Source organism: Mizuhopecten yessoensis, unplaced genomic scaffold, assembly GCF_002113885.1.
Source record: "Mizuhopecten yessoensis strain PY_sf001 unplaced genomic scaffold, ASM211388v2 scaffold11179, whole genome shotgun sequence".
Lineage (NCBI taxonomy): Eukaryota > Metazoa > Mollusca > Bivalvia > Pectinida > Pectinidae > Mizuhopecten > Mizuhopecten yessoensis.
This window is the reverse complement of record NW_018408919.1, coordinates 672,192-685,380: the sequence shown is the minus strand read 5'-3', so window position 1 is coordinate 685,380 and position 13,189 is coordinate 672,192. Positions and strand designations below refer to the sequence as shown.

Below are 13,189 nucleotides of genomic sequence, written 5' to 3'. Positions count from 1 at the left end.
TGTCAAGTCATAAATGTAAACAAACACGCTACCTTTTCTGCACGCATGCGCAAACAGTCACCGTCACAGCATTTTGATCACACACATTTTCTGGTTCCCTTTCAATATGGTGTCCCACCCCAATTTCATATTATTTTGATTCCCAGTGATGCATTCAAACAGCCCAAAAATTTTGAATTATCCTGCAATGATAGAGATCAGAAATTTAATTCAAGAAAAACATAATTGAATCTTCTTAAAATAATCATTGTGAAAATGTTTTTAGGTTCTTAATGTTCACAAGATAATTAGTTATATACCTCCTGCCTAACAGAACAATTTTCATCAACATTTGATCTATGTAATTGATTAATTTTCAATATATATTATATTCTGTCTAGATATGACTGCAGTGTATTCAAATATAGATATTTTTCATAATTTGTAATTGAAGTTTATATTGAGCATATTTACAAGACTTATCTACATGGATTTTATTGAAAAATTTGGATTTTTCAGTATTTTAGTTATGCTTGTAAAGTTATGTCTGTTTACTGGATAGACTTTAGCAACACTATTGTTGTCGGGTACTAGTCCGAATTATTCTGACGTTTTATCGCCTTTTTTATATCGGTCTGTCGTCGATCGACAACCTTATTTCCGACCTTAACTAGATGATACGCTGACAAACGTTGCAGACGCTTCATGAGTGAAGTTGGATTACACCATTATGTGACAAATATTTCAGATAAAAATGTTATCAAAATTCGAAGTGCCAAACATGTCTTATCGGGGCCCGTAAGGGAGGTCTAAAAACAGGATCGATTCTTCTCTTTGGAAGAAAAAAAGTTCAGAAAATTTGTTTAAATCGGTGTTCCGAGGGATTCCGAAAAGGTAAGTGTACCAAAACGGTTCGTAATCGATCCAAAACGAGATGAATAGAACCGGGGGTCGATAAAACCCCCCTGTCGATAACACCATCCGTTGCTCTACACTGATTTAAACAAAAATCAACACACTAAAATCGACGACAGCAGACTTACAACGACTGGAAGAACAGTGCGAACAGTGCGAACAGACGCCTGCATTTGTAGGTGGAATGATGACTGACTTAAAAGACTTATGACACTGAAGAGTTCCAGGGTGTGACTAATGTTAGGACACAGACGGATACGGATATCCGGAATTATCTCATAATGTCTGATACGTAACAATGGATTGCGACTTGGCGAACAATGGATGTGCAGGGCCCTGTATTGCGACTTGGCGACGGCCATTCGGCCAGCCGACCAGGCCATTCTGTGTCACATAGTTTACTTTCCTATGGTAGAAGTTATGAGTCGACAGACAGAACAGCAGAATATTTGAGACAGGCTGCTGCTGCTGATTTGACAGAGGCAGATCTACTACATGCTCCTTGCAGTTCAAATTCTACATCGGAAGCCACTGCTTGTAACATGTCTGGGGCCACTGCATGTGAGATTGTTCCTCGCCCAGGTCGATTTCAACAGAGATAAAGGCCAACCTCAGTAACAAACTTTGTAAGAAATATTTTTGCCCTTAATTACCGGAAAGGCCAGAAGTCTGCAACAGCGCCCACAATGGGGCCATCGGTTTGTGTGCCCTTGCGAGCACAGATCAATTAAGTTGTAGTTTTAGTGTTTATGAGTTACTGATGCATGAACAAATTTTGATTTTTGACTATACAGTTAGTATTTATGACAAAATGAGCTCACAACGAGATGCATTGTTACATATATTTCATTTATAACATATAAAGGAACGATTTTAATTGTAATATGGTCTGCAGTTCCGGGTTGTTTCGCCCCAAATCCCGTTTGCCTTAGGTTGTTTCGCGCCAGGTTGTTTCGCCCTAAAACAATGCCCCAACCCGTCCCCTTATGAGGTGTTAGGTACTACCAGGTGGCCCTACCTGCCCCGGTTGTTGTGTGGTACTACCGGGTACCGCTAGCCCCGCCGTTGTGTGGTACTACCAGGTGGGTCCGTCCCCATGCGCCCCGGTATGTGTGATAACAAGCTAAGTGTCACATGTCCCCGCCTGTCCCCGTATGTTTACATGTATCAATTTATTTAGATGCCTGTAGATCACTGTATCAAGAATCCCAACTTGAACCTCTATCTGAAAGAAGAAAACTTAAGAAACTTTCCCTAATGTACCAAATCCATTATAAACAAACACCTTCTTATTTAACTAACATTCTTCCTCCTAAAGTATGCGAACGCAATAGCTACAACTTCAGAAATACTGAAAACTACACTGTTCCCAATTTCCGACTGTCTAGTTCATTCCACTCCTTTATTCCTTCTTCTATGGAACGATTTACCAAATACTGTCAGAGAGCAGCCATCCGTTAACATTTTTAAATCATCGATTCAGCGTAACCAAGGTTATTTGTTGCCTAATTATTTTCATGTAGGAAATCGAAAACTAAATATTTTACATACACGATTGCGTCATTCATGTAGTAGTTTAAATTATGATTTGTATAGAGTTAATATTGTAGGTGATCCAATGTGTGCATGTGTGCATATGGAAATGAATGTGAAAATGCAGTCCATTATTTTTTTGATTGTATGCTGTATATCAGACAAAGACAAATTTTGATTGATAATATCTCACGTTATTAAATGTTTTTATGTAGGGTTCTCCAAACTTGTCAGATGAAGACAATGAAAATATCTTCCATATAGTCCAAACCTACATTAAAAATAGTAACAGATTTTAAGGTCAGTAGTTATATCGTATCATCTCTCTTTCTTATTCTTCTAAATTTCTTTTTCTTCCCTTTTCCCTTCCTTTCTTCTTTGTTCATATATATTATAAATATATTTGTTGTTGTTGTCATGTAATCAATATAATGAAATGTATTGGAGAGGGCGTTTCTAAGTTGAGATAACTTGTGCCTAATCCTTTTTGTTGAATGATAGAAAAATGTTTAAATCAAAATCATATCTACAAGGAGAAATTCCATTGTAAAGATTGGTTTGAAGTTATTTGGAAATCGGAAGACAACCAGTGTGAAATCTTTGACACAATCCACCGCTTAATCAACCTGGATCGTGTTTTTTAGGACTTTGGAATGGACATATACGGATATTAGCCCTACTCATTCTGACTATTTGTTCCTTGAAGACCGAGTGAAATTATTCCAGCACTGGCCCTCGAGTGAAGTGTCCCAACAACAGGTTTCTTTTACTCTGCTATCTGTGACAACGTCATGTGTTTTTACTGCGGTGTACAAATTTCTCAATGGTCCCACTATCACAAACCACTCATTCAACATAAACGTTATTCACCAGACTGTTACTATTTGAAAATAATAGGATGATATGTGACGAGATTGAGGTAGAAGACTTGGTAACGGGAGTGTGGCATTCTTCAATTAATCTCATCGTTGATGGTGTTATCGAACATCCCGCCGTCCCATTCTTGCGGATCATATTGACTTTCATTTTAACTCTAGAGAAACTATTAATTTATTATATTTTCATGATATGTCAACATCTTATCTATATATTATACTATCTATGTACTTAGAGAAATTAATTTAGTTTCATTATATGTCCATATCTTATCATTATATTCTATTTTGACAGATATTTCCTTGGACGTATAAGGAGGCCGTACGCAGTGGCACGGAACTACACTTCGTTTGTAGACCGTGTCTGGCTACACAGCTTGCTTGTTAGAAGTTGTATAATTTTTTCTATTTTACATTTTTAACGTTAAAACATGTACAGGTGATTTTATAAAGAACAACATTACTGATTTTAATGTGCAGTATATTCCGGATATTAGTTTGTCCGTTGTCGGCTTCATCTTTCGGCACGTAATTATACGTATATTATATCTGGATTCAAGAGAAAGATAAGGTTTTTTTTAAACTTTTAACATGATATTTATGAATTAAAGAATATTTTTTAGGGCGAAACAACCTCGGGCGAACGGGTTTTGGGGCGAAACAACCCTTAGGGCGAACGGGATTTGGGGCGAAACAACCCTTTACCATGGTCTGCCATGTACCAAAGGGTAAAGCACTTCCCTTTATCAGTTAATCTAATGGAACTGAAGTGAACATTGCTTGACAATCATTCATTTTCTTTATTATACATTTGTTTTTTTCTTTAAATATAATTTTGAACTTTTTGTGTGTATTTAAAGTGGGGGGNGATTTATTGTAGTTTCACTCTGTTTGTGAGTTTTGTTTTTTAGCAGATCATTCCGTCATATTTTCACTTCAGTTTGGATACATTTTATATTGGTATCAACATATATATGGTTTGTTTACATCTAGTGATTGTCATCCGGTTCGACATTTCGGGCTCTTGCAATACTCTTGTTTTTAATATTGGAGATAGGGATATAATGTTGTTTGTGGCTTACAGTTTTAGTATTCATCTTGGGTTATTTTAGGACTATGTTCCAAATAAGGAAGAAAAGGTAGCACTATTGAAAGCTGGATTGGTGGAGAAGAAGATCATTTTCAGGTACTGTGTTCCAACGGACGGGACCAAAACTCGGACAGTTCCTATCAAAATCAATATTATTTACGCTATATCCTCTTGTTGTGTTGTTGTTCTTCTGATGAACAGCTAAGGTAATTTAGGATGTGCCCCAATGTGTGTAATGTTTACAATGCATTTATTGACTAGTATGTGTGCAGCAGGCATGGAATGTTGGTGTATTTGCCCTATTAAATGATGAACAATGACTACCATTTTTAAGGACTTTGGTATGTCCCGGCCTGTGACAATTTGTCTGGCAACTTCCGTAACTTTCAATTGTTTATACTTCTCAAGAACCACTGGCTGATTTCAACCAAATTGGATATTCCCCTGTATCATTCAAATAAAAGTAAATTTAACCATGTCATGTCTGCAGTTGACATGACATCAAGTTATTTAGCTTAGCTACTCTATTGTGGTTCATCTTAGTCCAATTCTTTGTCCAATATGCTTGAAATATTGAATATCTTTGTTGCCAGTACTGATCCATGCCAGTTATTGTGAGATTGGTACAAATCTTTCTTCAAGACGTCCAGAATTTATATTAATATAATCTATATTTGTGGCCAAATTTAACGTTTTAACATTCAAACCTACAAGCCTCAATTTCTAGTTTTGGCAAACATGTAATTTGCTTTAAGTGTCCAAATTACAATGTACAATGAATTGCTGCTAGCGGAATTCTAACAGCATTGTTATGTGCATGATTTGGTTTTAAGCAGACACTGAGGGTATCATGAAAAGTTGTCCTCAGAGGCAATCAGATCTGTCATTTCCAGGGGTTTGTATTTGTATTTGAAAATACTATGTCTTACAGATGAAATTTGAAAATTCTGCAATTGAAGACCACTGTGTCGAAAATTGGGACCATGTCTAAGGGGCCAGGTAACTTGTCAGCATCTAAATTAAGGTCCCTAGGACTCGATCTTGTTCACCCTTTGTGCCGATTTGAAATCCAAGATGGCCACAATTAATGAATATTTTTTCTCATTTTGTCGACAGAAAGAACTTTTCTCCTGAATTCTTAAAGACATCACTTCTTGAAGCTTACCCTCTTATTAAAGAAAAGCTGCCGGATCACGACATCAATTGACAAAAGTGAGGGTCCCTCAAGAGTCTTGGAGGATTCACAACTACTAGCCTTGCAGATGAAAGTGGCATTGGTCAAGCACTATGTTATATTTTGTCTATTCAAAGAAAATTTGAAGATAGTGGATATAATGGTTTGTAACAATCTAATTAAAATTAGACTTGTGATTTGATTCCTCTTCGATACATTCCAATACTTGTAAATTTGGAGTGTATCGTAGAGGAACGGAATTACAAGTCTAATTTTAATTAGGCTGTGGTTTGTACATACAAAAGTTAAAAAAAAAAATGTTAACATTTGCATTTCGCTAAAAGGATTGGAATGTTACATTAATACAATTAAAATGAAGTCATAAAGAAAATATTGACCTGCTGTTTCTAAAAATAACATCTCCAAGTCAATATGACAAATCAGCAACCTCCATGTGATTATGATCAACCAGTCGTAATGTAGGAATAATTTGCCATCCAAGTTCTCGTCCACCCTAATGCTTATCTAATATGTCTTTGTTATATCAGCACCACAGTAAATTATTTACTCTGTAAGAGAATGTTCCATTTTTTAAATGAAGAAAAAACCCAGAAAAGTTTATATGAAGTTTAATGTTGTGAAAAGTGTTTTCTAGTTTGTTCTTGTCTTTGGGATTAGTAATATAATAAACATGCTGCCCTACCATCGCAAATGTCATGTGTTGTTTTAAACACATCTAACATACTACCTCTTGTTTTCCTGAAACTCAACGATGGTACTCAATTTAATGCTTCACTTTATTAATGATTTTCATGACACTTGGCCTGGAAGCCGGTGTGTCGCATCTTTAAATTAGGTAACATTGACCTCTTTGACCTTTACTTCATGTACTAAAATGAAGTGTTCATGTACTGTACAGGTTTCCTAACCATATCATGGATACTGTTTCAAGTATGGACTTCAGACAGTATGTCTTGCAATAAGATTGGAGAACTGCAATTTCAATACAACATCAACTTTTAAATACAGAATATACACGTATAGGTTTCTGAAGGATATATTGGCTTCTGTTTTATGTAACAACATGAGACTTCAGATGTGAAGGTACATCAGTGTCAGCTAGGTGCACACGATGTGTCCTATAATGAAATGAGATTCATGAGGTCAAGATATTGAATTCAAAAACACTATTTACTGAGGAACAGATGTATTGCGTCGTGGCAGAGGACGCCGGGTATTGATATTAGTACATTTACTGCAGGGTATCCATGAAGACCAGGCTTGGGGTAAATCCAGTTTTTGTGTCGCCTGCGAAGAGCTGGTGACACATAGGTATTGCTATGTCGGCGGCGTCGTCCGCTCAGAGGTTTTCGTGCGATTTCCTTGGGCCGATCAAACTCAAACTTCATGCAGTGCTTCCTTACCAAAAGTTCTTGCTTGGGATTGCTTTTCAGGTCCGAAGGTCAAAGGTCAAGGTCACTGTTACTATAAATAGAAAATATGTTTTCGTGCGATAACTGGAGTTTCCTTGGGCCGATCAAACTCAAACTTCATGCACTGCTAAGCACAATCTCCCAGCTTCCTGCGCAAGCGACACGTCCACTTCCGTGGAATTCTTGTTTTATTTAACATTGCAGGAAAAAGATGGTGGAGGTATACAACTGATGTGCTAGAGGAATGTATACAACGTGGCTGCATCATATCAATGTCAAAAATGAGGGACCACGTAATGGAATGTGGTAAAAATGTATGTAAAAATAAATCAAATTATAAATTAAATAGAAATTTGTATGTTAAATGAAGAAAAGCTACTGAAAATTGTACCATTACATCCTGCTGGTAAGTTTCACATGTACAAGGGGGGAGGAGGGGTCTTTTTACCTGGTTTTAGCTCATCACCATTAAAATAAAGTAATAAAAGCAATCCAATAAACCAGCTCGGTTCTAATTTCATGAAACTGTCTCATGCTCAAGCAGGGACTCAGTGCTCATAACAACTTATTGTATTATGTTAAATCATATGACATGGTCAACTAACAATGTAGTACTTTATCATAATATTTACTAAATGTAATTTTCATATGCATCTCAAACATTTTAAATGGGGAGTGCCCATCGGTGACTTCCACACGATAACTTGTTAAAATTTCCTTCTATTCTGATGAAACTTTGTAAGCGTGAACAATATACAAAGACTTATACCAAGTTTGGTGTTGAGCAAAATCTGCACATAATTAGTAAACTAACAATGTTGTTATGGTAAACTTCTCTGCACAATAACTTTCTCAAATTTGATCTGATTCTGATTTAACTTCTTTGTATAATATGATATTGACCAAGTTTAAAGTTGGACAAAATCTGTGCCTAATAAATGTTATAAGCATAATGCTTTCAGATTGATTGATAGTTTCCCCGTAATAACTTGATCAAATATGATTTAATTCTGATTAAACTTGTCTTTATATTGTTGTGGTAGGGTTAAAATCTTGGATCAATACCGTATAAGGGGAGATAATCTACCCTCAGCATTACATTTAGCATTTACTTGGAATGATACTCAAAATACAAACTTTGCAATAATATTTAGATATATATGTGTACCTTGCTATGTGGGCCGAATTCCTAGACTTTTCCTAAATGTTAGGAAAATGTCAGCCGACCCAGGGTCCTATGCAAAAATAAAATACTACATGGTTCAATTTTCTGTCTTCCAACATTTTGCAATTCAACTCAATTGCATTCAAATAGTAGCAATTACATATTTTACAACATTATACAGACTACATGTTAAAAGAGAAGAAAATAGAAGTAGAAACTTACATTTAGGAAGAGTCTAGGAATTCTGCCCAGAGCCAGAATTCATGATATACATGTTTATGTATAAGGATATCTGAAAATGTAAGAGATGAAACAAGACAGATATTGATTCATGGAATTTGATGATCTAAGTGCAAGAATAAACATAAACTGATTTGTACAGTCATTGTGAGTTCTTCAAACATTCACTGGGAACTCACCCAACCCAGTTACATTATGGAAAGGAAAAGGCTCAACATGAGTTTTTAACTGAATACAATCTGCACATAGTTAATTAGCATAATGCATTCTGATTGACTGAAGTAAGTCATCATGTGTCAAAGGATGCATATGTAATACCAGTTTCTTTTTCTATGGTTTGAAATACATACAATTCCGGTTAGAATGTGTCCGCAGCTTTGGTGTAAATAAAGTGCCATTCAAATTGTTTACGGGCTCGCAGTGAGTACTAATTGTTGTTAATCAACATTGATGAAGTCTGTTTCTTTGTTTGAACAAAGTGTTTTTACAGTCAAACACATTTTAATGCCATAAGTTTAATCAAAGTAATTATGACCGAGCGTAAGTTGCTCATTTAGAACGATGTTTACCGTAGCACTGCGTCAAATGTGTATCAAATAATTAAAGAATATATGATAGACTGGTGAATCTTAAGAAACTTCGAGGTAGGAGATATTTTTATGTAGGATTTACCTTGTTGGGACCTATGTTTCACTTCGGGATATCCGAGTTTTTCGAGTTTTCAGAGTTCGAATTATCAGAGTTTTTATTACTAAGATTAAGAAGAGTTTTGGCCGGGACCGATGAAATGCTTCGAGTTAAACGGGGTCTTCGAGTTATACGAGTTCGAGATAACGAGGTTCGACTGTACATGTAAGGGCAAAGAGGAGCAATTCCTGTACATTAAAATATATTTTCAAGATATTAAAGGATTTATGATCAATGTATACTGTACAGATGAAGTTTCTTTTTGTTAAATTTCAATATTTTGATACATGATTAAATATTACATGTACAATAATGCATCAGAATGATTTTAATTATGCCAGTCTGGCATGGGAAAGGGTGTATATTGTTCCTTTCCTGTGGTACTTTTGAGCATGAGGCCCTGCTATTAATAGAAATCATATTTACTCTCACAATTGTATTATGTAATGCCCTAGTCTGCAATGTCATGAATCAGTTTATATTTGTGGGTTTTCACCATTGTCAACATTATCAACATTGAGTTATTGTAGACCAGAAGGTCTTGATGAATTAATTATTCATATAACCAATGTGCCCTTATAATCCACAAGTGACAAGATAGATCAGTTAGTTTCCTCATTCACAAGTCCTTTAAGTGTATAGAATATATCAATTTTGTTATTTAAGGCTGAAAAAACTCCTCAAGTTTCATCTGACCCAAGATGAGGTAAATACATGTTGGCAAGATGCCCAAGGCCACAGGACATACCAATGCTCACAGGGACTATTCTTACTTTCCGAGTCAATCATTATTTTTTTTGGAAAATAGGGAAAAATAAGTGTGGTTTCTGAATAAGCAGTTCAAGTGGTGATAAACAAGCTCTTACAGGTTATATTAGTTTCCGCTGATTATGACTGAAATATGAAATACATTCAATTCTTAAACAAAACCCTTGTTAAGTGGTTATTAGTAAACCGAGGGGGACTATAGGTTTCCTCTCTGTCCGTCTGTTTACGTACATGTACGTAGCACCAATGTTTGTCAGCGCTCTAGCCGCTTCATTCCTTGAAGGATTTTAATCAAACTATCTCAGACAAGTTTGAGTTTTAGGGTTGTTGGTTCAATGTCAAGGTCACCATTACCATTTTTTGGAAATCCTTGTCAGCACTCTTGCGGCTTCATTCCTTTGGGGATTTTAATCAACTTCACACAATTACAAAGGTCAATAATATCTCAAACAAGTTCTAGTTTCAGGGTTGTCAATCATTTTAGCATGCATTATTATTATTGTTTATTTTTAGCTTGCATGCCAGAAGGGATGTAGTGAGCTTATGCCATGGCGCGGCCTCTAAATGGTAATCATTCATAACTTAGAGATTCAATAACTCTTAGGGGGAAAAGTGGAAATAAATAATTTTCAAACCTCTTTTTCTGAGTTGCACAATTTCAATGTATCTTCGGTTTGAAATCTGAACATAACTTTTGGTTCATGACAAAATGTTTTTTCAAAAGTTTAGAGATTATCCAGTTTTATTTCTTATTACTATGACTCTTTTTTTTTTTACTTTGTCTCTAAACATAGGGGGATTGTTAAACCTGAAAAGCAATCAATATTACAACAGACAGGGATGGTTATTGATGGGAGGAAGAAGGATGTGAAACAAAGAAATATAAACAGACCCCCTCTCTCATACCTTGAGGACTTCATGAACTTTTTCGAAAGGCTGCAAGGACTTACCAACAGTGACATATGGCAGTGTGGAGTCTGTCAGTAACTGTATAGAGAAGGTGGCTTCACTTTATAAGGCTGAATCATTTTCCCTCAGATTCATGACACTTCCAACAGGGAACAGATTGCTTTCTTCGGTTTAAATGGTTTTAAATAATCAATTATTGCCAAAAGGAGTCGATGCCATTTTCTATTTTTAACATTTGAAACATGGACAAAGGGAAGTAATTACTATGCAAATCAATTATCTAAAAGGATGTATTCTAGAGATTGAACATGGAACCTCTGCTGCCAATCCTATAAAGATATACACATGTACACATATAAACACAACAAGAATAACTTCACAGGGGTACACTTTTACATAAAACTAGGGTTCATAACAAAAGTACATCAAAATCATTCACAAATGCATGGGTGTCATGTGTGTCGATTTCGGTTGATACTCCTTCACAAGCAATAACCTCAACTAAATTCTTTGAACATCATTACAATTCCATTAATATGAACTTTGTCTTTATTTTGTTCCCCATTCCAAAATTACCATATTTATCTTGTTCTGTCTTGACTAAGCTTTCCTTTATTTTTTATAACTCCTTATTGGATAGAAGATGAACTTGTTTTCTTCTTTGAATAAATATGCCAGATAAGCATTGTAAACACAGTTTCTGATTTTCAATATGAAGTGATTTTTTATCTAGCTTAATCTACACTTTAAAAACATCTTTCAAAAAAACATATTCTCCTATCTGTATCAAATCACATTTCAATTTCGAGAAGAACTCAATTATTTCTAATGAAATTAAAAATGATTCACTCATGATTTGTTTTTCTTTTATTCATTTGCTCAATGTAATTCTTCTGATTTCCAAAAATGGTACATGAATATTAATATATTAATATCAGTATTTCCTTTTTTTGGTTTATTTTTAATAGTGTTGATGAGGGGGGCTGGGGTTCAGTTATAATATTTTGTTAAAAAATATTGGGAAACAACTATATAAATAAGAATATAAAGCTTCACAACAATTGTTGATTATATATCTAACCTGTGTTTAATATGCATAAATTCATCTGCTTGATGCGGTAACTTAACAAATTTCAAACAGAGCACCATCCCTATGCCCCTTGGGGGATCATACCCACTATTTATACAAAATTGAGTCCCCTTGGCCAAAGAATGCTCCAGACTAAATAAGGATAAAATCCCTTTATCCTGATGGTCGAAGAAGGATTTTAAAGGTTTTCCCTCTATTTTTCCTATTGGGCCCGCCCCTCTGCTCCAAGCGGGCCCACACCCACCATTTACACAAAATTTAGTCCCCATGGCCCAAGGATGCCCCAGACCAAATTTAGTCACAATCTACTTGACCGTTCAGGACAAGTAGCGTTTTGGAAAAAAGTTGACGGACGGACGGATGGACGCTGCGGTATGGCATAAGCTCACCATAGTCCTTCAGAATAGGAATTAGTGGTTGTTTCCCCTAATTTGATTATTAATTTGATGATATCAACTTGTTTATATGTGTTTGTATGTGTGTCAATGCTCGTACCACTGTTTGTTACTGTGTTTGGAGAGGCCTTAATAGGCTATGCCTGCTATCCAATCCCTTTGTCTTTTTGACAATAAAATTTATTGAAATTGAAAATGAATCTGTCCAACACGTTTTTTTCTTTTTGACACTTAACAATATTGAATGTATAGTTCAACAAAAGTTTTAAGGATCATTTGCCATTTACTAGTTATTTTCTCCTGTGACAATAGAACAGGACAGTTATCCCTTTAAATTGGTGTTATTTCATATTCTGACAAAGTGTTATTGCAAGTGGGTCCAAAAGTGTAACCATGGACAGTGCAGACTACACTGTGCAATCTGGTTAGTCCCAGAATTATCTTTTGTAACAATTTATATTTCCATACTAAATTGATATAATAGAGTTGCTATCGGCAGATATAAAATATTGACGCCGGACGGATGGACGACGGACGCCGCACTATGGCCATGTGAGCTAAAAATGAACTTATAAAATTTCATGAAGATCTGTCAAGTATTTCTTGGTACCAGCCTTCCTGTTTCAGTCTCAAAATGAATCGGGTATCATGATTGTCTATTGGAAACCTACATGTGAAAGGACTAGGGGCATTAAAGGTCATTTTCTGCCTCGTCAGGGATTTACAATTAGATTAGATTAATATTAAGTCATATTTAACTCGTATAGCTTCTCCAGGAAATTTCAGAGTCTAGTGACTTCTCTTGCTTTCGGAGTCTAGCTGTTTTCCATTTCCAAGCTTCTCTGCAACATCTCAGTGTCTAGCTTACTTAAAGACTCCAGGGCCTGTAGATATGAAATTGCTCTCATGCTTTAAGAATTGATTTTATGTTCAAGC

At 35.6% G+C, this 13,189-nt stretch overlaps 1 long non-coding RNA gene across 2 annotated transcripts; it reads left to right on the top strand.

Moving 5' to 3' along the window:
- Positions 1-1,166: 1,166 nt before the first annotated feature.
- LOC110440318 lies at positions 1,167-11,438 on the top strand. Of its 2 annotated transcripts, none has more exons than XR_002461737.1 (6): positions 1,167-1,520; positions 4,415-4,488; positions 5,509-5,729; positions 7,204-7,313; positions 10,373-10,426; positions 10,654-11,438. It is a non-coding gene; the product is annotated as an uncharacterized LOC110440318 (long non-coding RNA). The 2 variants fall into 2 exon arrangements; XR_002461736.1 differs by lacking the exon at positions 1,167-1,520 and adding an exon at positions 3,948-4,030.
- Positions 11,439-13,189: the final 1,751 nt, after the last annotated feature.